The following is a 24,991-nucleotide window of genomic DNA, read 5'->3' as shown; positions in this document are numbered from 1 at the left end:
GCTGCCCAGGTAGGTCTGCCCAAAATGTTCCTGTAAACCTTCAACAAGGAAATTATTATTTTCTCAAAGTTCTGTAACTTTTATCTCTTTGTGAATTAAAAATTGTTATACCTGTAAATGCCAAGCATGGGAAGCAGAGACTTGAGAAAGGGTTATTATGTATATTTCAACATTCTATTACAAAGGTCCAGAGCCAGCATGACTAAGCAGCGGCAAGAGAGCACAGAGATTAGAGCTAAAGGTATAGGTTTGTTTTCCTCTGTTACAAATGCATTGTCTTTGGACAGTGTTATTCTCTAAAGTTGGCATATGTGTTAGTCACTCAGTTGTGTCTGACTCTTTGCGACCCCATGGACTGTAGCCCACCAGGCTCCTCTGTCTGTGGAATTCTCCAGACAAGAATATTGAAGTGGGTTGCCATTTCTTTCTCCAGGGGATTTTTCTGACCAACGGATTGAACCCGGGCCTCCTGCATTGCAGACAGATTCTTTACCTTCTGAACTACAAGAAGTCTCCAAAACTTATATATATATATACATACATACATATATATATACACATACATATATATACATACATATATATATATACATATATATACATATATATATATATATATGACTTCAAATAATCATTATTATCAAGTAAACTATGACATATTTCTCAAAATTTCATTCTTTATAGGGCAATTTCTTCCAAACTTTCCTATAGGATCACATCTCAGTGAGAAAGAATCTGTACATTTCTGGATGTGTACAGAACTATTTTAAAGTACACTCAGTAGTTTTTCTGAAATCAACTTGTCACAAGAGCTTCTTGGTGGTTCACAGGTGTGGTGGCTTCAGAAAGAATAAGAGAGTATCAGGAGAAGGCATTCTGGGAAAAAGTCAGTGGTTCACACAGCTTTCATATGCCTTTAACACTGTCTTAAATACACTACTTCTACTTGATGTTGGGTTGTTGCTGTGTGTATCTGCCCTAATTGCCATACTTCCCCTGCTGCCTATTAATGTAATTTTTAGAGCTTTGATAAGGAGACTGTAACCTGAGATCTGCTTGGTGAAGGTCCTTTGGTGTGTCACCCAGAATGATCGATTCCAACATCTCCATCTGATCCTTACTTATTATACTGAGGAGTTTCCAGTACTTCAAAGTCTTTCATTGTAAGCCTTAATTGAGTATTAAAAGGATGAAAAACTAGAAGGTCCCTACCATGTAATTCTGTACTGTTCTGACTCATGGATCATAATCCTCTGACCTAGGGATGAATAGTTGCCTCAGTGACCATTGGCTTTAGGGCTACACTAGCTTCACAAAATGCATGCTATTAAATAGTTGCTGTACGCCCTGTCCCTCAAGCTAACAACTATATATTGAGTCCTGTGCATTGTTGCTCCAGAAAAATTAAATTCTTCTATGACTCTGCTGGCAAAATCAATTGAAATAAAAAAAAAAAGAACTTTGTTTCCCTTATTCATGCTTTACAGGTAACACGTGAACCTGAATGTTAGGTGCAAGCTGAAATACTTGTAAAACATGAAATGTTAGGGAATCTAGAAAGGGTAGACTTTAACATTCTGGCTTTTATCATGAACAAAGCCATCTAAAAGAGAGTTGAGTGAACAAATCGGCACAAAATGCCAGATTTTCTGCAGTTTTACTAATATGTGTCTCACAGTATGTTTAAAGAGCCCATATCTAGAAACCACATTTCTTCAGGCTGCAGTGGCATTACCTCATTGGTTTGTAACTTAGCCTTTTTTAATTTTCTTGTGTAAAATGACACGTGAATTTCCCTTTCTTTCTCAAAGTTCAGTTATGTATTAGATTTTCACTCTCATAATACATATTATAATATTTGTATAGGCTTCTAGAAGGAAGAGGACTTCCCAGGTGGCACTAGTGGAAAGAACCAACCTGACAATGCAGGAGACATAAGTGACATGGGTTCAATTCCGAGACTGGGAAGATACCCTGGAAGAGGGCATGGCAACCCAATCAAGGAGAATCCCGTGGACAGAGGAGCCTAGTGGGCCACAGTCCATAGTGTCTCAAAGAGCCGGACTTGAGTGAAGTGACTTAACATGCACACTAAACGGAAGAAAAGCATCCTAATTCATCCACTCTACATGGGAATTAGAAATGCCTTTTCATGTGCATGTGTCAATGGTCATTTTTCTCTCAATTATTTTTGACCAGCATTTCATGAATTGTTTCCCTTTACTGTTCACATCTTCCTTCAGTTCAGGAACATTCTTTTCTTCTATTGCTATTATTATGTTTAAGTTTTTATTGTGTTCCATTTTCAGATATTCATTAATAAAACATCTTTGAATATAATTTCTCTTCCTTTGACTCTAACTCCTTTTCAAATAAATTATTATATACCTTCTTGCTGTCAATGTATTGTTTTCTGAGGATAATTTTTAAATCTATGCTCCAAAGCATAACTTTTCCTACAATCTTTATTCATTATTTTGCTTCCATTAGCACTTGAAGATTTAAAGTTTCCTTATCCACATCTTCATTTTGTTTTGGCCATGCATGTGTGCTAAGTCGCTTCAGTCTTGTCTGACTCTGTGCCACCCTATGGACTGTAGCCTGCTAGGCTCCTCTGTCCATGGGATTCTCCAGGCAAGAATATTGGAATGGGTTGCCATGTCCTCCAGGGTATTTTCCTGACCCAGGGATTGAACCTGCATCTCTTAGTCTCCTGCACAGGTGGGCGGTTTCTTTACCACTAGCACCACTTGGGAAGCCCTTATTTTGGCTAGTTTTACTTAATTTGTAATTAATTTTTTCATGTTTTATTTAATAAAATTCAGAATGCCTTCTATAAATTTATGTGGGTTACAACAAAGTCATTGTATAAACCCTTTATGATTACTGATGTGGAAAATTTTATCCAATTTGAAGTTTTTCCATACTCACTCTTCCTTTTTTGATGCTGTTGATCCATGTAGTTTTTCCACTACTTTGATGATGATCAAATAGTAGTCTAGCTGCACTTTCACTTTGCATCTCTCCTTAGCTATCTAGGCAACATTTATATTCTCTTCACTTCCTAAGTTCAGGTCTTAAGTAATCTACAAGGGCACAAGGGAGCTTGAACCACATACTTAATCTCTGCGTACTTTCTGCATCAGTAAACAATTTCAAGTTAAAGTCAGTCATGGAAAATGTGCTGTCCACTTGGGGATATATCTCAACTTTCATCTTCTTCCATAGTTTAGAGATGAGAAGTCACTTAAATAAATTGACTACAAGTTACCATTAGTAGTCTCCTAGCAGACTCAGTTAGCACACTATATTTTTCATGTATCTTTAACTTGATTTCTACTGTTTTACCACACTTGAGAAAGGCAACTGAGAGATTACAGCTCGTTTTTCCTATCATGTATATTCTAATCTATGCCTGCTCTCTTTTTTTCCTTATCCAATTGAGTCTATGAAATTATAATGAAGTCTGATAGAAAAAACAAAATAGAAAAATTTTGAAAAATCATTTCTGCTCCAGATTCATCATACCCATTATAGCTGACATTTCCCATTTTTTCCCATGAATACAGTATTCATCTGTGTATATTGAAGATATCTTTTTTATGCTTCACTTTAAAAAAGAATACTTTTGTCTTACTTTCCATGAACATGTATTATCCCCTAGAGAAATACATAGTGTTTGAAGCCAAATGTACACTTCCAATTTATCAAAATTTATTTCTGGGAGATTACCCTCAAAACATTTTGTGACAGAACTAAAACTCTTAGAAAGTTTAAATCTAAGAAAATTTTGGTGGCATTAGAAAAATGAGATGTTTAATGGTTATAAAAATTATTTGGAGACAGTTTTGATGAATCATCACAATTAAATATTTCCAATATCTGATATTGGTTGTCTTGCTTTATTATAGCAAAAATTAAATTATTATATGGAAGATTCCTATACCTCAAAATGGAATAAATATAAATAATTGAAAAGAGATGTATTCATCAGGAAGCAAAGCAACTATTTTATTAAAACTTAACTTTGGAATATACTTTGAGTATTTCTATGATGATAGTAAAAATTTTTATTTCCTTAAAAAGAATTAAATCAATCAGATCCTTTTGATTGATCCCATTAAATTCTATCACCATGGTATTCCATAATGTTAGTCATTAAAAACTCTGCATTTTATTTTTAATAGTAGTTTCTGGTTGATAATTCAAGAGTTAATAGAAAAATATTTCTAATAGTCTTTTTGTTGAAAATAATGAATAGGTGAAAATAATTTATTAGGATAAATTTTATTTTTTTGTAAATATATTCTACATAAAAGACACTTGGAGAGTCTTAAAATTAAAGACTATAATTAATATTCACTATATTAAGTATAAGCTGGGGAAATGTTCAGCACTTAAATTTATTATTCTATTATGAAATTCTAATTCATTTAAGGCATGTAGATATATTTTGAATCATTGGGATGTGCAATTTCTAACCTATTTCAAACTTCTAATATTCATTTCCACTAAATTAAGTTGTCAGAACGTTAAAGCAAGACACGATGAGTGTTATATAAGGCAGTCAGATTCACTAAGTTACCGGAGATTGGAAAGAAGGGAAACTCCAGCATTCTAAAATACAGTATACTAAAAGTTTATTGCAGAAGATATTATTTCATTAATTTACTTTTCATGCAAGAAATTTGCTAGTTTGATGAGGTATAACCTAAGAAAAAAATTTAAAAACAGTTTTGGTCAAGTACTGACAATTATAGGAATATAATAAAAAATGTTTAAGAAAATTTATTTTCTAAATAATAAATTAAAATTAAATTCATACTGTTTTCAAATAATTCAAAGCTACTTACTGCAAACTATATTTTTTCTCTATGCATATACTTATAAGGTTAAATTCAACTTGAATCTTACCTTCTATAAATTTTATAATGGCCTTCAAAATCTCAAACCAAAACAAATCTCAGCACATTGCCTTGTGTTTACATATCTCCATGTACTTTTTCATATATTATATTATGCCAAATTGATGATAAAAAGATAAGCAAGACATCATTTAAATTGAACCAAAAAGACAGCAAATAAGTAGATATATGAGAGGAATAAGCAAATCACTTTTTAGTACCATCCAATAAATGGCAAACAACTCCAGTATTCTTGCCTGGGAAATCCCATGGACAGTGGAGTCCATGGGGTGTCAAAAGAGTTGGACACAGCTTGGCAACTAAACAACAAGGCAATCAGAGAAACATAGAACATACTTGTACAAGAATTAACAAATTAGAAGGTCAGAGATGTTTAGAGGTAACTAGTCAGAGTTTCTTGGGAAGGTAGCTTGTGAAATCAAAACTGAAGTATAAATAGGATGTTAACAGAAAAAGGAGGAGGCATTAACCCAGAGACGATATTAGAAGGAAAGATGTAGAGGCAATTGGAAGTTGAGAGAAGTCCAAGTATATTTATATATCCATGCAGAGGGTTTTTAGTTTACTTGTATAGGCAAAAAAGGAAGTCCTAAACAAAACACTGATTCAGGAAGATTATGTTGTCAGCTTTGTTTAGGAAGAATGAGCAACATGGGAATCACTTTTCAGTAGTTTTCAGTAAGCTGGACATAATTAGGACCCAAACACATTCATTGATAACGGCCTTGGAAATAATGAAACAGATGAGACTTAATGGAGGCAAACTATACATAGCTTGGCAATTATTTACACAATGAAAGAGGAAGGAATAAAAATGGTCAATTTCAGCATGAGTGACTCTAGATTGTATTATTATTACCACACATAAAAGGATTTCTACTGATGTTTGATTTTTTTGTGTATTAGAGTTCTCTAGAAAAAAGAGAACCAAAAGGAAATATATGTGTAAAATATATATATATTTGAATAATAAAGTAGTATAGTGTCTTTAAATATTATCTAATACTTCGATACAACATAGTATATATGTGTATATATGTGTATGTATAGATATTTATTATAAAGAATTGGCTCATGTGATTATTGAAGCTCAGTTCCATAATCTGCTGTTACCAGCTGAGAGCCCAGGAATGTTGGTGATGCAGTTCTGAGAACCATAGTGCCAGTGGTGTAAGTCTCAGTCTGTTAGAGAAGACTGATGCTGAGCTCAAGGCATCAGGCCAAGAAAAATTCCCCTTCTCCATCTTTTTGTTCTAGTCAGATCCTCAATGGATTATATGAGGCCCACACACACTGAGGAGAGGCAATCTGCTCTACTCAGTCTATCAACTCAACTGCTAATCTTATCCAGCAAATATCTGAACACTCTGTGATCTAATCAAGTTGACACATAAAATTATCCATCAAACCATGGTTAGATGAGAAATATATCACCTACTTTTCAAATATTTCTAGTTACATTTTCGTAATTGGTTTCTTACTTTTACTATGATTAGGGGAATAACATAAATCTTCACAAATTTGTTGACTATGACTCAGTATGTGGTCAATTTTGATAACTGCACTTGAATGTGCACTTGAAAATAAGTATTCTTCATTTGTTGGATGCATTACTCTTTATGTGTCAATTAGGGTCAAGCTTGTGAATCATGTTCACATCTTCTGCGTCTTTAGTACTTTATCTATTTTATCAGTTCCTTAGAGAAGTACTAAAAATATCTCACAATGATTGTAAACTTGTCTATTCATACTTTCAGATAAGGTTATTTTTATCTGATATGTTTTGACAGCATGAGATGATTACACACATTTAGATTTATTTCCTTTTCTGTGGATATACATTTTTATCATTATAAGCTTTTCTCTTTATCTCTATTAATGCTTCTTCTTTTCCATATACTTTTCCTAGCATTAATACAGCTTCTCAGTTTTCTTGAGGTTTACATTTTTAGAGTATATCTTTTTCCATTGATTTACTTTTGATATTTCTGTATATTTACACTTAGGATGTATATCTTATAAGCAACCTACTTATTTAATCAAGTCCAACAATTTCAGCCTTGAATCTTTATAAGATCAGGGATATTATCTGTCTTCTTCATGACATATTTTGGGTATAGCAACATATTTTACATACAAGAAGAGCTAATAAATGTTGTTGAAGTAATTGCTAAATAAATGCATTATAAACTCTCATTCCAGTTATCTTTAGTATCAATTATCACTTCTTTCATCCTGTTATTTTTCTTTTCCTAGATAGTAATCAGTTCTCCCTTTCTGTCCCTAAACTAATTAAAGGCAGCTATTTTGTCAAATTATTTATCTCTATCCAATATGATATACCTGTCTACCTATTTATTTATACACACATAAATATATATATATGTACACATATATATTAGAATATGTGCACATCCCATTTCTTATCTCAGATCCTTATGAAGTTCCAAAATTAATAATATATTTATTCAGTGAAATTTAGGTTTATGTATTCATAAAATCTACTAATTGTACTGTATAACATTTTTAATATGCACTACTTGCTAGTTGTAGAATAAATTAATGGAAAACTATGCCCTTATATATCACAATCCAAGCACTGAATTTCCCCATTCAAATCTTCTAGATTTATTAAAATAGAATAACACAAACTTTTGGATAGTTGTTAATATGAAATTTCAGGAAACCTCATGAGAACCTACCAAAATATACATAAATATGTTTTATTTTCTTGTAGAGGTTGTGAGGTAGCTCATTATATACTAGATAACATATTTGAGTTTTAATAGAGACATTGGGAGTATTTCACATTTAAGGCTATGATAGATAAATTTAAATCTAAAAATGTTTTAATTAATTAGATCTGACAATACATTCTTACAAAATGACAACTTTACTTTGCTATTTAAAGAAAACAGTAATACTTGTGTATAGCTTAGAAACATCCATTGTGGAATTTGGACACAGCACACACATGCATCATTTATATTTTGATTGCATTTTAAGTGCCAACAAGGTGTTGTATTCATGAATAATTCAAACAATCTAAAAGAATGGGCTTTTTACAATTCCATTCCATAGTTTTGTTTTTCAGACAGGAAGTCTTAACAATGTAAAACATGTGTCACTGATGGAATATGATCAAAAATACACTGTGATCAGACAGCTAACAATTATTCCCTTATGTATGATTCTTACAGACTATGTAAATGATAGAAAAGATGTACAGTAACTCAAAGTATAAAAGTCACAGAAGCTTAAAAAGTAAGCAATATATGGAATATATTTTATATGCAAAATAGAAAAAAAAATGAAATATAGAAACATAGTGCTTTAGCCAATTAAATGCAATGGATTTTGTAAGTAGAATGGAAAACTTATTACCAAAAATTGCACTAAAATATGAAAAATTACGCTAGTTTGAAATGTTTATTTTTCATTTTCTTAAGCAAAATATTTAAATATTTAAAAATACATTGTTATCCTTAATTGAAGTTCATGATTGTACTCATTCATAACAAATTTAACTCTGTGTTTTAAAATTTCTCTACTTAAGAACAAAAATATAAGATTTACACAAATTTGAAAACAAGATCAAAAGAAAAAAAGTTATATTTTTCTAAACATAGTATACAATCTCATTGTGGGCAAAAATCAGACACTAGTAAATGTATATATATTTTTTCAGTTAAACAGTAGTTAATTTCAGCTCAGATATTTAGATATTTAAAACTATATAATTATAAGGTGAAAACAGACAGCAATTTAAGAATATTCATTTGTTGTGCTCTCCTACACTGATTATTTTTCTAAGTCAGTTTCTTTGGGTTGATTGAAGACATTATTTTGACCAGATTAATAGACTAGACTAAATTTTTGAAACTTATTTACTTCATATTCCACTCTGTTATTTATAATAACATTCTCTTTGTTACACAAAATAGCATATATTCTGCATAAACAATTAATTACAAATACATATTTATTGTAATGCCTTATTGTACAATGCATAATTTTTAAAATATGCTAATGAGCAATTTATTACTTTGGTAGGTAACTTTCACATAATTTATAACATAAAGAAGTAAAAATAATTGGAAAGCACATATAACTGAAAACATACATAGTTCAGATAAATCTTCCTCCCAATTCGGTTCCCTTACCACATGAATCACCTCCTAAGAGACATTTTCTAATGTTCTTGCATTATATATGTTTACAGATATTCCTTCTATATGCAAATATATTCATACTAATTTTATTACAAACTATAGTAAACTATATGTGATTTTTATACCTTGCCTTTTTCATTTGTTAATGTACATTAGAGATTGAACTGCTTCATTCTTTTCAATTTGATTCTATTCTATTCAGGACTCTACTTCAATTTATTTGAAACCTTATTTAGATTGTTCCTGATATCTAATGCTGAAATGAATGCCCTTACCCTTCTGTGAGTATATTCATGAGTATAGTCTAAAACCCAAAAGCTCTGCGGTTGAAGGGAATGTTTTATTTATTTGACAGACTGTGCCAGGAATTGGTAACAAAGACCAGATATATTCTTGAGTATACCACAGTAACCTGACAGTGATATCACTTTGATACTTTAAAATGGCATTTCATTGTCCTTTTAATTTTTGTTTACCTTATTAATAATGAAAGTGAGCATGTGTTTGTGTATTGAAGAACCATTTTTATTTCCTTTCTTTCTGTTTCTTTAAACACTTTATTCTTTTACAGTGTCCATTTCTCCCAAGGAGTTTTTTACTCAAGTCTTTTTGATTTTAATATGCACGTATATAATATGAGGCAGTTATTTTCCCCCTTGTCATTTGTGTTTTAACTTTGTGAATGGTAATCTTTTTTATATAGAATTTTTAAATGTGGTTAAATTTATCCAGTTTTATATTGTTTTTGCATCTTATATTTGATCATGCTTAGAAAAATGACATGTTCAATTTTTCATGTTTTTTTCCTCAGTAAAAATGTTTGATTTAATATTTTATCTGGAATATATTTTATAAAGAGCTGTATTCAGTATTACAGAATGTCTTTCTAAAATGGCAATCATATGACTTTTATTTTTCTTAAATTCAATACAACAATATTTTAATAGACATCCTACCCCTTGTCCGGAGAAGGCAATGGCAACCCACTCCAGTATTCTTGCCTGGAGAATCCCAGGGATAGGGGAGCCTGGTGGGCTGCCGTCTATGGGGTCACACAGAGTCGGACACGACTGAAGCGACTTAGCCTACCCCTTGTCCATGGTAAGGAGCAGCGACTGTGCTTTGCTGGGGCAGCTGAGAAGAGATACCCCACGTCCAAGGTAAGAGAAACCCAAGTAAGACGGTAGATATTGCAAGAGGGCATCAGAGGGCAGACACACTGAAACTATAATCGCAGAAAACTAGCCAATCCGACCACATGGACCACAGCCTTGTCTAACTCAATGAAACTAAGCCATGCTGTGTGGGGCCACCAAAGATGGACGAGTCATGGTGGAGATGTCTGACAGAATGTGGCCCACTGAGAAGGAAATGGCAAACCACTTCAACATTCTTGCCTTGAGAACCCCATGAACAGTAGGAAAAGGCAAAAAGATAGGATACTGAAAGATGAACTCCCCAGGTCGGTAGGTGCCCAATATGCTACTGGAGATCAGTGGAGAAATAACTCCAGAAAGAATGATGGGATGGAGCCAAAGCAAAAACAATACCCAGTTGTGGATGGGACTGGTGATAGAAGCAAAGTCTGATGCTATAAAGAGCAATATTGCATAGGAACCTGGAATGTTAGGTCCACGAATCAAGGCAAATTGGAAGTGGTCAAACAGGAGATGGCAAGAGTGAACGTCGACATTCTAAGAATCAGCAAACTAAGATGGACTGGAATGGGTCAATTTAACTCAGATGACCATTATAACTACTACTGTGGGCAGGAATCCCTTAGAAGAAATGGAGTAGCCATCATAGCCAACAAAAGAGTCCAAAATGCAGTACTTGAATGCAATCTCAAAAATGACAGAATGATCTCTGTTCGTTTCCAAGGCAAACCATTCAATATCACGGTAATCCGAGTATATGCCCTGACCAGCAAGATTGAAGAAGCTGAAGTTGAATGTTTCTATGAAGACCTACAAGACCTTTTAGAACTAACACCCAAAAAAGATGTCCTTTTCATTGTAGGGGACTGGAATGCAAAAGTAGGAAGTCAAGAAACACCTGGAGTAACAGGCAAATTTGGCCTTGGAGTACAGAATGAGGCAGGGCAAAGTTAATAGAGTTTTTCCAAGAGAACGCACTGGTCATAGAAAACACCCTCTTCCAACAATACAAGAGAAGACTCTACACATGGACATCACCAGATGGTCAACACCAAAATCAGATTGATTATATTCTTCGCAGCCAAAGATGGAGAAGCTCTATACAGTCAGCAAAAACAAGACTGCGAGCAGACTGTGACTCAGATCATGAACTCCTTATTGCCAAATTCAGACTTAAATTGAAGAAAGTAGGGAAAACCTCTAGACCATTCAGGTATTACCTAAATCAAATCCCTTATGAATATACAGTGGAAGTGAGAAATAGATTTAAGGGACTAGATCTGATAGAGTGCCTGATGAACTATGGACAGAGGTTTGTGACATTGTACAGGAGACAAGGATTAAGAAGATCCCCATGGAAAAGAAATGCAAAAAAGCAAAATGCCTGTCTGAGGAGGGCTTACAAATAGCTGAGAAAAGAAGAGAAGCGAAAAGCAAAGGAGAAAAGGAAAGATATTCCCATCTGAATGCAGAGTTCCAAAGAATAGCAAGGAGAGATAAGAAAGCCTTCCTCAGCAATCAATGCAAAGAAATAGAGGAAAACAACAGAATGGGAAAAACTAGAGATCTCTTCAAGAAAGTTAGAGATACCAGGGGAACATTTCATGCAAAGATGGGCTCGATAAAGGACAGAAATGGTATGGACCTAACAGAAGCAGAAGATATTAAGAAGAGGTGGCAAGAATACACAGAAGAACTGTACAAAAATAATCTTCACGACCCAGATAATCACGATGGTGTGATCACTCACCTAGAGCCAGACATCCTGGAATGTGAAGTCAAGTGGGCCTTAGAAAGCATCACTATGAACAAAGCTAGTGGGGTGATGGAATTCAAGTTGAGCTATTTCAAATCCTGAAAGATGATGCTGTGAAAGTGCTGCACTTGATACGCCAGCAAATTTGGAAAGCTTTGCAGTGGCCACAGGACTGGAAAAGGTCAGTTTTCATTCCAATCCCAAAGAAAGGCAATGCCAAAGAATGCTCAATCTACCACATAATTGTACTCATCTGACACGCTAGCAAAGTAATGCTCAAAATTCTCCAAGCCAGCCTTCAGCAATACGTGAACCGGGAACTTCCAGATGTTCAAGCTGGTTTTAGAAAAGGCAGAGGAACCAGAGATCAAATTGCCTATATCCGATGGATTATCGAAAAACCAAGAGTTCCAGAAAAACATCTATTTCTGCTTTATTGACTATGCCAAAGCCTTTGACTGTGTGGATCACAATAAACTGTGGAAAATTCTGAAAGAAATGGGAATACAAGACCATCTGACCTGTCTCTTGAGAAACCTGTATGCAGGTCAGGAAGCAGCAGTTCGAACTGGACATGGAACAACAGACGGGTTCCAAATAAGAAAGGGAGTACATCAAGGCTGTATATTGTCACCCTGCTTATTTAACTTATATGCAGAGTACATCACGAGAAACGCTGGGCTGGAAGAAACACAAGCTGGAATCAAGATTGCCGAGAGAGATATCAATAACCTCAGATGTGCAGATGACACCACCCTTATGGCAGAAAGTAAAGAAGAACTAAAGAGCCTCTTAATGAAAGTGAAAGAGGAGAGTGAAAAAGTTGGCTTAAAGCTCAACATTCAGAAAACTAAGATCATGGCATCTGGTTCATGAGAAATAGATGGGGAAACAGTGGAAACAGTGTCAGACTTTATTTCTGGGGGCTCCAAAATCACCTCAGATGGTGACTGCAGCCATGAAATTAAAAGACGCTTACTCCTTGGAAGGAAAGTTATGATCAAACTAGATAGCATATTTGAAAGCAGAGACATTACTTTGCCAACAAAGGTCCATCTAGTCAAGGCTATGGTGTTTCCAGTGGTCATGTATGGATGTGAGAGTTGGACTGTGAAGAATGCTGAGCGCCAAAGAATTGATGCTCTTGAACTGTGGTGATAGAGAAGACTCTTTAGAGTCCCTTGGACTGCAAGAAGATCCAATCAATCCATCCTAAAGGAGATCAGTCCTGGATGTTCATTGGAGGGACTGATGTTGAAGCTGAAACTCCAATACTTTGACCACCTCATGCGAAGAGTTGACTCATTGGAAAAGACCCTGATGCTAGGAATGATTGGGGGCAGGAGGAGAAGGGGACGACAGAGGATGAGATGGCTGGATGGCATCACTGACTTGATGGACATGGGTTTGGGTAGACTCCGGGAGCTGGTGATGGACAAGGAGGCCTGACGTGGTGCGATTCGTGGGGTGACAAAGAGTCAGACATGACTGAGTGACTGAACTGAACTGAACTAATGTTAAACCATCATGTCATTTGAAATATGAATGAAAATGGTTTTGTTATTTTCCATTATATGTTAATTTCTCTTGTCTTGTGTTTACAAATTTGACGTGGATGGGAAATGCCTTTTACCTGGTTTATGCTTCACCACTGAGTTTAAAGATTTTGGCCTAAATATACCACCTTATTCAATATTTGTCAAATGAAGAACAGTGAATTACCTTGTTGATGAAGTTTTTAGCCCCGGTCTCCACAAAAAGAGAGCCCAAGACAAAGGCCCTCAGGTAAGAAATTAGTCTGATTTATCAGTCCATCCTAAAGGAAATCAGTCTTGAATATTCATTGGAAGGACTAATGCTAAAGCTGAAACTCCAATACTCTGGCCACCTGATGCAAAGAACTGACTCATTGGAAAAGACCCGATGCTGGGAAAGATTGAAGGTGGGAGGAGACGGGGACGACAGAGGATGAGATGGTTGGATGGCATCACCGAATCAATGGACATGAGTTTGAGTAAGCTCTGGGAGTTGGTGATGGACAGGGAGGCCTCGCATTTTGCAGTCCATGGGGTCGTAAAGAGTCAGACATGACTGAGCAACTGAAATGTACTGATCACCTAGGGAGCTGCAGTGAGCATTTAGGGGACTGGAATAGGAAATTACAGACTACCAATTAAGTATATATATATATCTATATATATATATATCTATATATATATATATATGGCCTATTTTTGACCACTGCTATGAATTTCTTGGGCTTAACCTTCCTGAAAATTCTTAAAGCTCATCTCAGAATTATCCCTTTTGGGCATACAAGAGGAAATAGTTACCTGCTGCCTTAATTTGCCTAGTTGTTAGTAGCTGTCCTACACATTTTAAGCCCTAACATTCAAGATTGCTTACGTGATGCTTTTAAGTGTATCCCTACGGGCATTGTACATCAATAGATTAGAGAAGGAGAGTTTCTGGGAGTGGAAGTAATAGGCAGGAAAAGGCTCAGCCTGAGACACTATTCATTGTATCTGCGAGGTTTCTCAAAAAGTTACTTAAAAATAGTTGCTTTAGCAGTGCTGGGAGCAAGAAAGACTCTAAGGATTTACAATAGTATCTAAATATGTCCACTGCCATCAACTATTTTTATCATGTAGCTGTATTAGAGTCAGTCAGCCAGAGGCCTCAACGAGGTGCTAACTCCATCTCTTAAATGGTATGTGAAAGAGAAAGCGTTAGTCACTCAGTCGTGTCCAACTCTTTGTGACCCCATGGACTGTAGCCCACCACACTCCTCTGTCCATGGAATTCTCCAGGCAAGAATACTGGAATGGGTAGCCATTCCCCTCTCCAGGATATCTTCCTGACCTAGGGATGGAACTTGGGTTTCCTACATTGCAAATGGATTCTTCACCATCTGAGCCACAAAGGAAGCCGGTTGAAGAGGATTCTCTTAAATGTTACAATAGAAGTCATTTAATAGAAAGAGAAAACAGTTTCTTCTCCAGCAACAGTAGGCATCCCCAATGTAATGGCTAACATTCATCACTTTTTTTCCCACAACTTATGCTAAATTTCACTCGTTCTTGGCATTTATCATGGTTGGTAAAGATTTCTTGCCAGGTGGGTTGATCCAGATCTTCTTTCCCAAGAGTTATGAACCCTTGTTTGTCTTATCATTGTCCTTCTATGATTGTTGCAATTGCCCAAACACAGTTACTACAGGGTAGGAAAGAAGCAAAAGAAATCTCATTTAATTTTCCAGGTTTAAGATGTACTCTTACCATCCTCCATCATGTAGCTTATGGCTCCTTATGGTAACTGGCTGCTATCCCCTTAATAGAGCAACTCTTTTTTTTTTGTTTGTTTTATCTGATAGTTGGAAGGAGGAGGAGTAAAAATTGGCCAAGTAGTAGTCACAATTTTAATTTCTATGGAACACTTACTGTGCTACCTAGAGGAAGTGTTTTGTCACTGGGAGTAAGGATCTCTAATTTAGCAGAGCATACAACAGTGGTGACAGCATAAATTTTCCAAGTTAAATTTTAAAGTTATTATTAAGATAAAATAAATCTATATGACTTCTGGGCCTCCCAGGTGGCACTGGTGGTAAAGAACCCACCTGCCAATGCAGCAGAGAAGGCAATGGCAACCCATTCCAGTATTCTTACCTGGACAATCCCATGAACGGAAGAGCCTGGTAGGCTGCAGTCCATGGGGTCGCGCTAAGAGTCGGACATGGCTGACTTCACTTTACTTTTCACTTTATGTATTGGAGAAGGAAATGGCAACCCACTACAGTGTTCTTGCCTGGAGAATCCCAGCGACGTGGGAGCCTGGTGGGCTTCCGTCTATGGGGTTGCACAGAGTCAGACACGACTAAAGCGACTTAGCAGCAGCAGCCAATGCAGGAGACATAAGAGACCCGGGTTCAATCCCTGAGTTAGGAAGATCCCCTGGGGGAGGGCATTGTAACCCACTCCAGTATTCCTGCCTGGAGAATCCCACGGACAGAAGAGCCTAGAGCCTGGCAGGCTACAGTCCATAGGGTCACACAGAATCAAACACAACTGAAGTAACTTAGCACAGACACAACACATATGACTTCTATCTACCTGTTAGGGGTACATCACCATTTATCAAGAACTGACAATGTATCATATTTCTACAGATTGATATTCCTAAGCTAGTGTGTCTGTTGAGAATTTAATAGGCTATTTCACTCTTCAAGTAGGCTAGTTGCTTCAGACATATGGAATCCATTGTAAGACCAGTGGAAACCATGTTCATATGCCTATAGTTGCTTCTTCTTTGCTGGAAAGTCAATTTCTTGGTCTGAGTCAATATTACGTGAATGATCATAGTAGTTGATCAGACCTTTTTAATATATATTTGGATATGAGACACACCATGGTTATGAAAGACAAGCATATACGGAAATGATACCAGTTCTATTAAGGACAAGTCACTGCTCTGTTGATGGGAAATAATATCTCCCCATGGTATCTACATGCCAGCAATTGACTGATATAGTTCATCAAATGATAGTAAATGCTAAGGACTTGGCATTAGTCTCAGCCTATGGCAGTCTTGAATACATTCTGCAGTGTCAGTATCTAGAACATCTTTGATTAAGAAGTAAACCCCTGCTGTTCAGCCCATATATAGCCATTACAACTGCCATTATCATCAACTTGTTTATATCAGCATCAAGGGGCTCAAATTTAGCCTGGCTAACTTCTACAGAGTGAATCTTCCTGGCCACTTAGTTTCTTCATTCCTCTTATAGAGATCACTGACAAGATAAAAAATAACAAAGTAAGTCCACATTCTCATACCATACACATGTTTTTTCTTCATGTCACTAACCAATATATTAAGCCAGGTACTACTATCCAGAAGCCTATGTATATCAACTTCAGGCTACTTCTCTACTTCTGTCTCCAAACAAAGTGAATAAATAAGGTTTAATCATCCCGTCTGGCAGAATAGATTTTTCTTTGTTGTTGTTGTTGTTTTTTCCAGTATCCTTTAGGGACACTCTTGAGTAAGATTTTATTGCAGTAGTGGTACATCTATTGCTTTTGATTCTCATTACTGTTGAAGCTTGAGAAGAATGAATTTTCCAGGTCAATAATTATATAGCAAGTGTTAGAGGCTATGCTCTTCTGCTCCAATAAATATATCACTTCTAACATAATGGCTCTGATTAAGATAGCCATTTGGTAAAAGTTTTGGTGGTTCATCATCATCTGCCACAGTCTAATTCATTGTTCTAAAGCCAAACAAAGAAAAACTAATAATAAATGGAGAGATGATAGAGAAAATGCCCTTGACTACTTTCAATCTTTGATTGAGGCACTAATTCCTTCCAATCTGTTTAAGATACAATTTAGTTTAGATAATTATCTTGGCCAAAAGTGGAAGAGTGTCAAGGCTTGCATCTCTCTTTCCTGCTGTTATAATGCTTATCCAACAGGTGAGATACCCAAGGTGATATAAGTATAAGATATGACATGGCTACACTTGTCTGATAATAAAAATCTAAAAATAAGAAATAGAAGAAGAAATAGAAGAGACATCATCTTTAGAAAATAGATTTGCTGTCAAATTAGATCCCATCTAGATGAGATCAAGTATCCATTAGTAAAAGATAATATAATATCTATGTCTCAGTCAAAACTCAAAGTTATTTAAAATGTGATTCCTAAATATTGATTTAGGAATCAATAAATTGACTCAATTATTTAAGTGTGCATGGATCTTTTTATGTTAAATATGAATATCACCAACTGATATCATTTGTATCATTTGTTATAAACTGATGTTAGAAAAAACATATATATCTGTCATGGATCTAGATAAGTTTGAAACATTATGGTAAATACTGAAGGACTAAAAATGATTCCAGGAATTATAATGTAAATGGTACATTTATGTGATACTTTGAAGCACTAGGGTTTGATTTGAAGAAAAGAAAAACACTTGCTTTGTAAAAAGAAAATTCTAAAATACATGATTAAATATATCCTTAAAAATGCATTCAAGTGTATATATGTAACAATCACATAAAAGTAACTTAATAGGATACTGATTAATCCAACTTTATAATTGAAAATGGAATAATAAGAATATAATTAACACTTTTTTCATTATCACCATGAGAAATCTAATTAAAATTCTCTGGATGTTTTTAAAATTATATTCATATACACTGAGAAAAATATGATTTTAATACATTCCCTTTGAATAGACGTTACAATAAACTTTAAGAAAAACTCTCTAAATTAATCTAAATTCACTGTCTTTTATTTACTTAATATGTAAAGCGCTGTTATTTTTTTCTAAATGTCCAAAATAAAAAAAAAAACAAAAACAAAACTCCTGAATTTAATTTTACTTATGTCTAGAAAAAGGCAGAGCAACAGCATTTTAACTTTACAAAAATACATTTATAGTATGATGCTTTCATACCCAAACAGAAAATATTTTTCAAGAAGTTAAATGCTATGGTTTTAGGATTTTAAAGTGTTTCTTAAAAAATAATTTGTAAATAGAAATATGAACTGCTTTTCTCTTTCCATTATAAACACTAGAATATGTACTTAACATTGAATGCACATCTCATTCATATCTTTTGTTTCCATAAAATTTGCTAATAAAGCCTCAAAGCTGCTGAATACATATTTAGTTCCAAATTTCATTTCTTTCTGAATTGCATCATCCTTAAGCAATGCATCATCATCACAGGTCATTGCACTGATGGAATTAATCTGATAAAACACCTGTGTGACAGAGAAAATGATATATTAGTGTGATTAATCATTAATGAACATCATCAGCCCATGATCTATTAGTGTATTGCTCAAAGGATGGTGTCATTAGGAGTGAGTTCTTAGTGTTAAATAATGGTGTTGAAAGCATAGCTAGAGCTTGGCATAACCCAGAAGGCAGCAAGTGGATGTGCCAATGTAAAATCAAATTCCCGAGAACTTTTTTTTTTCTGGCTTAAAAGTGTCAGATTTGCATCTTTGCTAATAAGGTTTACTACCCTAGGGCACAATTAAAATTTGAACTTATTATTCATCTACTACTAATTGCTTATCTATCCTCCATAAATTATACCATTTATGGGGCTGACTCACATATGCTACATCACCAGTGAGAAAGGCAAACAAAATTTTAATTGAAAAGGAAATAAAGATGAATTTGAAATATCTGTGAGAAAATAATAATTTTTGCCAGGTTATTTCTTCAAACATGTATTTAGGCATAAATGTGTCACAAACTATATTTCACTTGACCAACTCATGATATAAAGATTGAAAATTGTCCTGCAATGCCTTTGTTAAAGTAATCCAACCAAGAAATTTGTTTATTCAAGATAAAAACACATTTGTATATATAATAGATTTTAAAATCAGAGATTGATAAATAGATAACAAATTTTAAGAATTCAGAATCTGAATAGATTATTTTCTAAAATAAACTTGATGATTTTAATCTTTTAGATTTAAGTAACCCTAAAATGTGACTGGATATTTAATCACTATATTATTTTGAACAGGTATTAAATGCTATTCTTTTCTAAGAATGTTTGTTCAATGAGGCAAAAGGTTTTATCTGTTCAATTCATTGTTCTATCCCCTGGATACAGGCTAGAAACCCCTAAATGTGAGATATTCAAAATTTTCTCTAATTAATTAATTTAATAATGTCATGAAACAGATTCGGACTCCACAGATCATGTATGCATATAAATAACTTCTGTATACATGTGTTTTTGAACCATGATTTAAATTATTCTTTTTCAAATATTAAAAGTACCTTGTTGATATTCTCATTAATTTTTACATCTGTATCAAAAGATAAATATGCTTATGTTTTTCATGAAGATAGTCCCACATAAATATTTTCAATATTCTAAATGTGTATAATGTAAGAGTAAGAGTTTTATTAAGATCAGTCATAGTGTAAACAAAAACTATTAACAAAAGTCATTGAGACTTTGAGCTCAGACAATATAGCATAGCCTAATTTTTGTTCTTTCTCTCCACTAAGTACAAGTATAAACCCTTGAAATAACACCAGAGGTATGTATGGAAATTTCTGAAACTGCTATAAAGGAGGCTAAGTGGTTTGGAATCCCAGGATTGGAGGAACAACACAGTGGCCTCCATCCATAAGAAGGCCTTCCAGACCTGGCATTTCCCCAGCCTCAACCTAACAACAGAAGTTAGCTCAGGTAGGTCTCTTTAAGAGCCCATTTGTTTGTTTGTTTATGTGTTTGCTTTCTCCCTCCAGATACAATTTGTTTCCTCAGTAACACTGTTTGGTTAATCAAGCATGCTTGCAGAATCTCTCTTAGTCAGCCATCCTCTCATGTAGTTTCCAGTCCCCATTTAGCTACAAAAAACGCATTGCTAAAGGTCAACATTATATATTCATATATCTATTCTTCTTTCAGATTTTTCCCATATACGTTATTAGAAAATATTGAGTATAGTTCCCTGTACAACACAGTCAGTCCTTGTTAATAAAGTGTTTTACGTATAGTAGTGTGCATGAAAAATATGTTAGTCACTCAGTTGTGTCCATGCTTTGCAGCCCCATGGACTGTAGCTCACCAGGATCCTCTGTCCACGGAATTCTCCAAGCAAGAATACTGGAGTGGGTTGTTATTCCCTTCTCCAGGAGATCTTGCTTACCCAGGGATCGAACCTGGGTCTCCTGCACCGCAGGTGGATTCTTTACCGTCTGAGCCACCAGGGAAGCCCATAGGAATGTGCATATGTATAACTGCTGCTGCTAAGTCGCGTCAGTCGTGTCCGACTCTGTGCGACCCCATAGACGGCAGCCCACCAGGCTCCCCCGTCCCTGGGATTCTCCAGGCAAGAGTACTAGAGTGGGTTGCCATTTCCTTCTCCGGGGCATGAAAGTGAAAAGTGAAAGTGGAGTCGCTCAGTCGTGTCCGACTCAGTGACCCCATGGACTGCAGCCCGCCAGGCTCCTCCGTTCATGCGATTTTCCAGGCAAGAGTACTGGAGTGGGGTGCCATTGCCTTCTCCAATATGTATAACTAAGTAGATGTAAGTAAGTCATTTTGCTGTATACCAAAAATAATAGAACATTATGACTCAACTATACTCCAATATGAAATATTTTTTTTAATTCAAAAAAAAAAAATGAGCATAAAAGGTCAAAATTACATCCAAGTCAGTAAATAAAAAGTTCTCAGGCCTCCTCTTGCAATACATTACAGCAACAGCTGTATGTCTAATCTCTTCTAAATTTCAGAAACCCACCCTAAATCCCTCTTACCTGTTTACTCGCTCCCTCTTTCTATTCCTTAGTGGTTCACCTTCTTCAAACTAATCACCAGATTTTAGAGATTCTAAACTCCAGTTGAAAGCTTTAAACTTATACCCAAATCAACATTCAAATACCTAGGAGAACTTACCCATTTTTGTTGTTGTTCAGTAGCTCAGTCATGCTCAACTCTTTGTGACCCCTATGGACTGCAAAGATGGGCTAAATAAAGGACAGAAATTGTATGGACCTAACAGAAGCAGAAGATATTAAGAAAAGTTGGCAAGAACACACAGAAAACTGTACAAAAAAGATCTTCACAACCCAGATAATCATGATGATGTGATCACTCACCTAGAGCCAGACATCCTGGAATGTGAAGTCAAGTGGGCCTTAGGAAACATAACTACAAACAGAGTTAGTGGAGGTGATGGAATTCCAGTTGAGCTGTTTCAAATCCTAAAAGATGATGCTGTGAAAGTGCTGTACTAGATATGTCAGCAAATTTGGAAAACTCAGCAGTGGACACAGGAATGGAAAAGTTCAATCTTCATTCCAATCCCAAAGAAAGGGAATGCCAAAGAATGCTTAAACTACCGCACAAATGCATTCATCTCCCATGCTAGTAAATAATGCTCAAAATTCTCCAAGCCAGGCTTCAACAATACGTGAACCGTGAACTTCTGGATGTTCATGCTGGTTTTAAAAAAGGCAGAGGAACCAGAGATCAAATTGCCAACATCCGCTGGATCATCGAAAAAGAAATAGAGCTCCAGAAAAACATCTATTATTGCTTTATTGACTATGCCAAAGCCTGTGACTGTGTGGATCACAATAAACAATGGAAAATTCTAAAAGAGGTGGGACTACCAGACCACCTGACCTGCCTCTTGAGAAACCTGTACACAGGTCAGGAAGCAACAGTTAGAACTTGACATGGAACAACAGACTGGTTCCAAATTGGAAAAGGAGTCCGACTTATTTAACTTGTATGCAGAGTACATCATGAGAGTACATCAAGGCTGTATATTGTCACCCTACTTATTCAACTTATATGCAGAGCACATTATGAGAAACACTGGGCTGGAAGAAGCACAAGCTGGAATCAAGATTGCGGGGAGAAATATCAATAACCTCAGATATGCAGATGACACCACCCTTGTGGCAGAAACAGAAGAACTAAACAACCTCTTGATGAAAGTGAAAGAGGAGAGTGAAAAAGTTGGCTTAAAGCTCAACATTCAGAAAACTAAGATCATGGCATCCGGTTCCATCACTTCATGGGAAATAGATGGGGAAACAGTGGAAACAGTGGCTGACTTTATTTTTGGGGGCTCCAAAATCACTGCAGATGGTGATTGCAGCCATGAAATTAAAAGACACTTACTCCTTGGAAGGAAAGTTATGACCAAACTAGACAGCATGTTAAAAAGCAGAATCATCACTTTATCAACAAAGGTCCGTCTAGTCAAGGCTATGTTTTTTCCAGTGGTCATGTATGGATGAGAGTTGGACTATAAAGAAAGCTGAGCGCAGAAGAATTGATGCTTTTGAACTGTGGTGTTGGAGAAGACTCTTGAGAGTCCCTTGGACTCTAGGATATCCAACCAGTCCATCCTAAAGGAGATCAGTCCTGGGTGTTCATTGAAAGGACTGATGTTGAAGCTGAAACTCCAATACTTTGGCCACCTGATTCAAAGAGCTGACTCATCAGAAAAGACCCTGATGCTGGGAAAGTTTGAGGGCAGGAGAAGAAGGGGACGACAGAGGATGAGATGGTTGGATGGCATCACCGACTCAGTGGACATGAGTTTGGGTAAACTCCAGTAGTTGATGACGGACAGGGAGGCCTGGTGTGCTGAGGTTCATGGGGTTGCAAAGAGTTGGACACAACTGAGTGACTGAACTGAACTGAACTGAACTGGACTGCAACTTGCCAGGCTTCCCTGCCCTTCACTATCTACCGGAGTTTGCTCAAACTCATGTCCATTGAGTCGGTGATGCCAGCCAACCATTTCATCCTCTTTCTTCCCGTTCTCCTGCTGCCTTCCATCTTTCCCAGTGTAAGAGTCTTTTCCAATGAGTCAGTTCTTTCCACCAGGTGGCCAAAGTATTGGAGCTTCAGCATCAGTCCTTCCAATGAATATCAGGTTTGATTTCCTTTGGGATTTACTGGTTTGATATCATTTCAGCCCAAAGTACTCTCGAGTCTTCTCCAAAACCACAGTTCAAAGGCATCATGCCTTCATTGTTCAGCCTTTTTTATTGTCCAGCTCTCATATCTATATGTGACTATTGAAAAAATAATACCTCTGACTATATGGACTTTTGCAGAAAAGTAATGTCTCTGCTTTTTAATACACCATCTAGGTTTGTCACTGCTTTTCTTCCAAGGAGCAAGCATATTTTTATTTCATGCCTCCAGTCACCATCCACAGTGATTTTAGAGCCCAAGAAAATAAAGTCTGTCCCTGTTTCCATTGTTTCCCCATCTATTTGTCATGAAGTGATGTGACTGGATGCCATGATCTTCATCTTTTGAATTACTATTGTGTAGTAAAATAGCTGATATTAATCTTGTTCCTGGGTGTTAACCTGTAAATCCTTGAGATTTCTTAAGTGATAGAGATATCTTTGTTATTCATTGTGGGCCCCTAATACTGAAAGGGATGGGATGTGCTCACAAGGTGACTCAGGATGAGTCATAGACAGTTTGTTCTAAAGAGATAACTGAAGATTGGGTCTAATCATGCCTGAAAGACCAACCATGTGATTAGATGGTTGGGATTCTTAGCCAAGTGATATCACTTTGACCTCTGAGGAGGGGAGGAGGGTGAATTTTGAGCTTGAATCATGTGGCCAGTGATTCAATCAATCATGCCTAGATAATGAAATGTCAACAAAATTCTAGGTACTAAAGCTTAGGTAAACTTTCCTGGTTGGCAGTACCCTATGTACTGTCACACATCAGTGTGCTGGGAGGTTAATGTGTCCTGATTTCATGAGGAGAAGACAAATAGAAGCTTCACATTTGAAACTCTTCTGAATATTACATATGCATTTCTCCCTTTGGCTGGTTCTGATTTGAATCTGTTTGTGATAATAAAACTCTAATCATAAGCATAACATTTTCTTAAGTTATATGGGATGTTTTAGTGAATTATTGAAACTGGAAACAAGTGGGATCCCCCAAATAAGAAGTCAAGTGAAGGTTGTCTGGGGACCCAGCAACTTGCATCTGATATCAGAAGTCAGAGTAGTTTTGTGGAAGACTGTATACTTAATCTGTTAGGTTTGATTTAGATCTGTATACTTGGTGTCAGAAGTCATTGTAGGTAAACTAGACTTCTATTTCAGATTGTTATGTCCAGTTTACTATTAAAATCTCAAAACCACAAGCTGTCCCATGTATTCCAGTGAAATAATGAATGATCCTCGTGTATCTGCCCTTCTTCAAAGATGCCTGTATTACTGAATCACTCTACCACCTACTGAGTACTGCACAGCAGAAACACAATGCAGTTCTTAAGTATTTCCAATCTTTTGCTAACCCCTCCAAATACCCAATTTACTTTTCTGTTGTAAAGTTTAACTATTTACCTCAAACCCATTGACTATAGCTATTTGCATCAGTAATCATAATAACCCAAGTTACTATTATCACTCCTCTGGATTTCT

Source organism: Giraffa tippelskirchi, chromosome 12, assembly GCF_054371585.1.
Source record: "Giraffa tippelskirchi isolate mGirTip1 chromosome 12, T2T-mGirTip1v1.2.pri, whole genome shotgun sequence".
Classification (NCBI taxonomy): Eukaryota; Metazoa; Chordata; class Mammalia; order Artiodactyla; family Giraffidae; genus Giraffa; species Giraffa tippelskirchi.
This window is presented reverse-complemented; position numbering follows the sequence as displayed.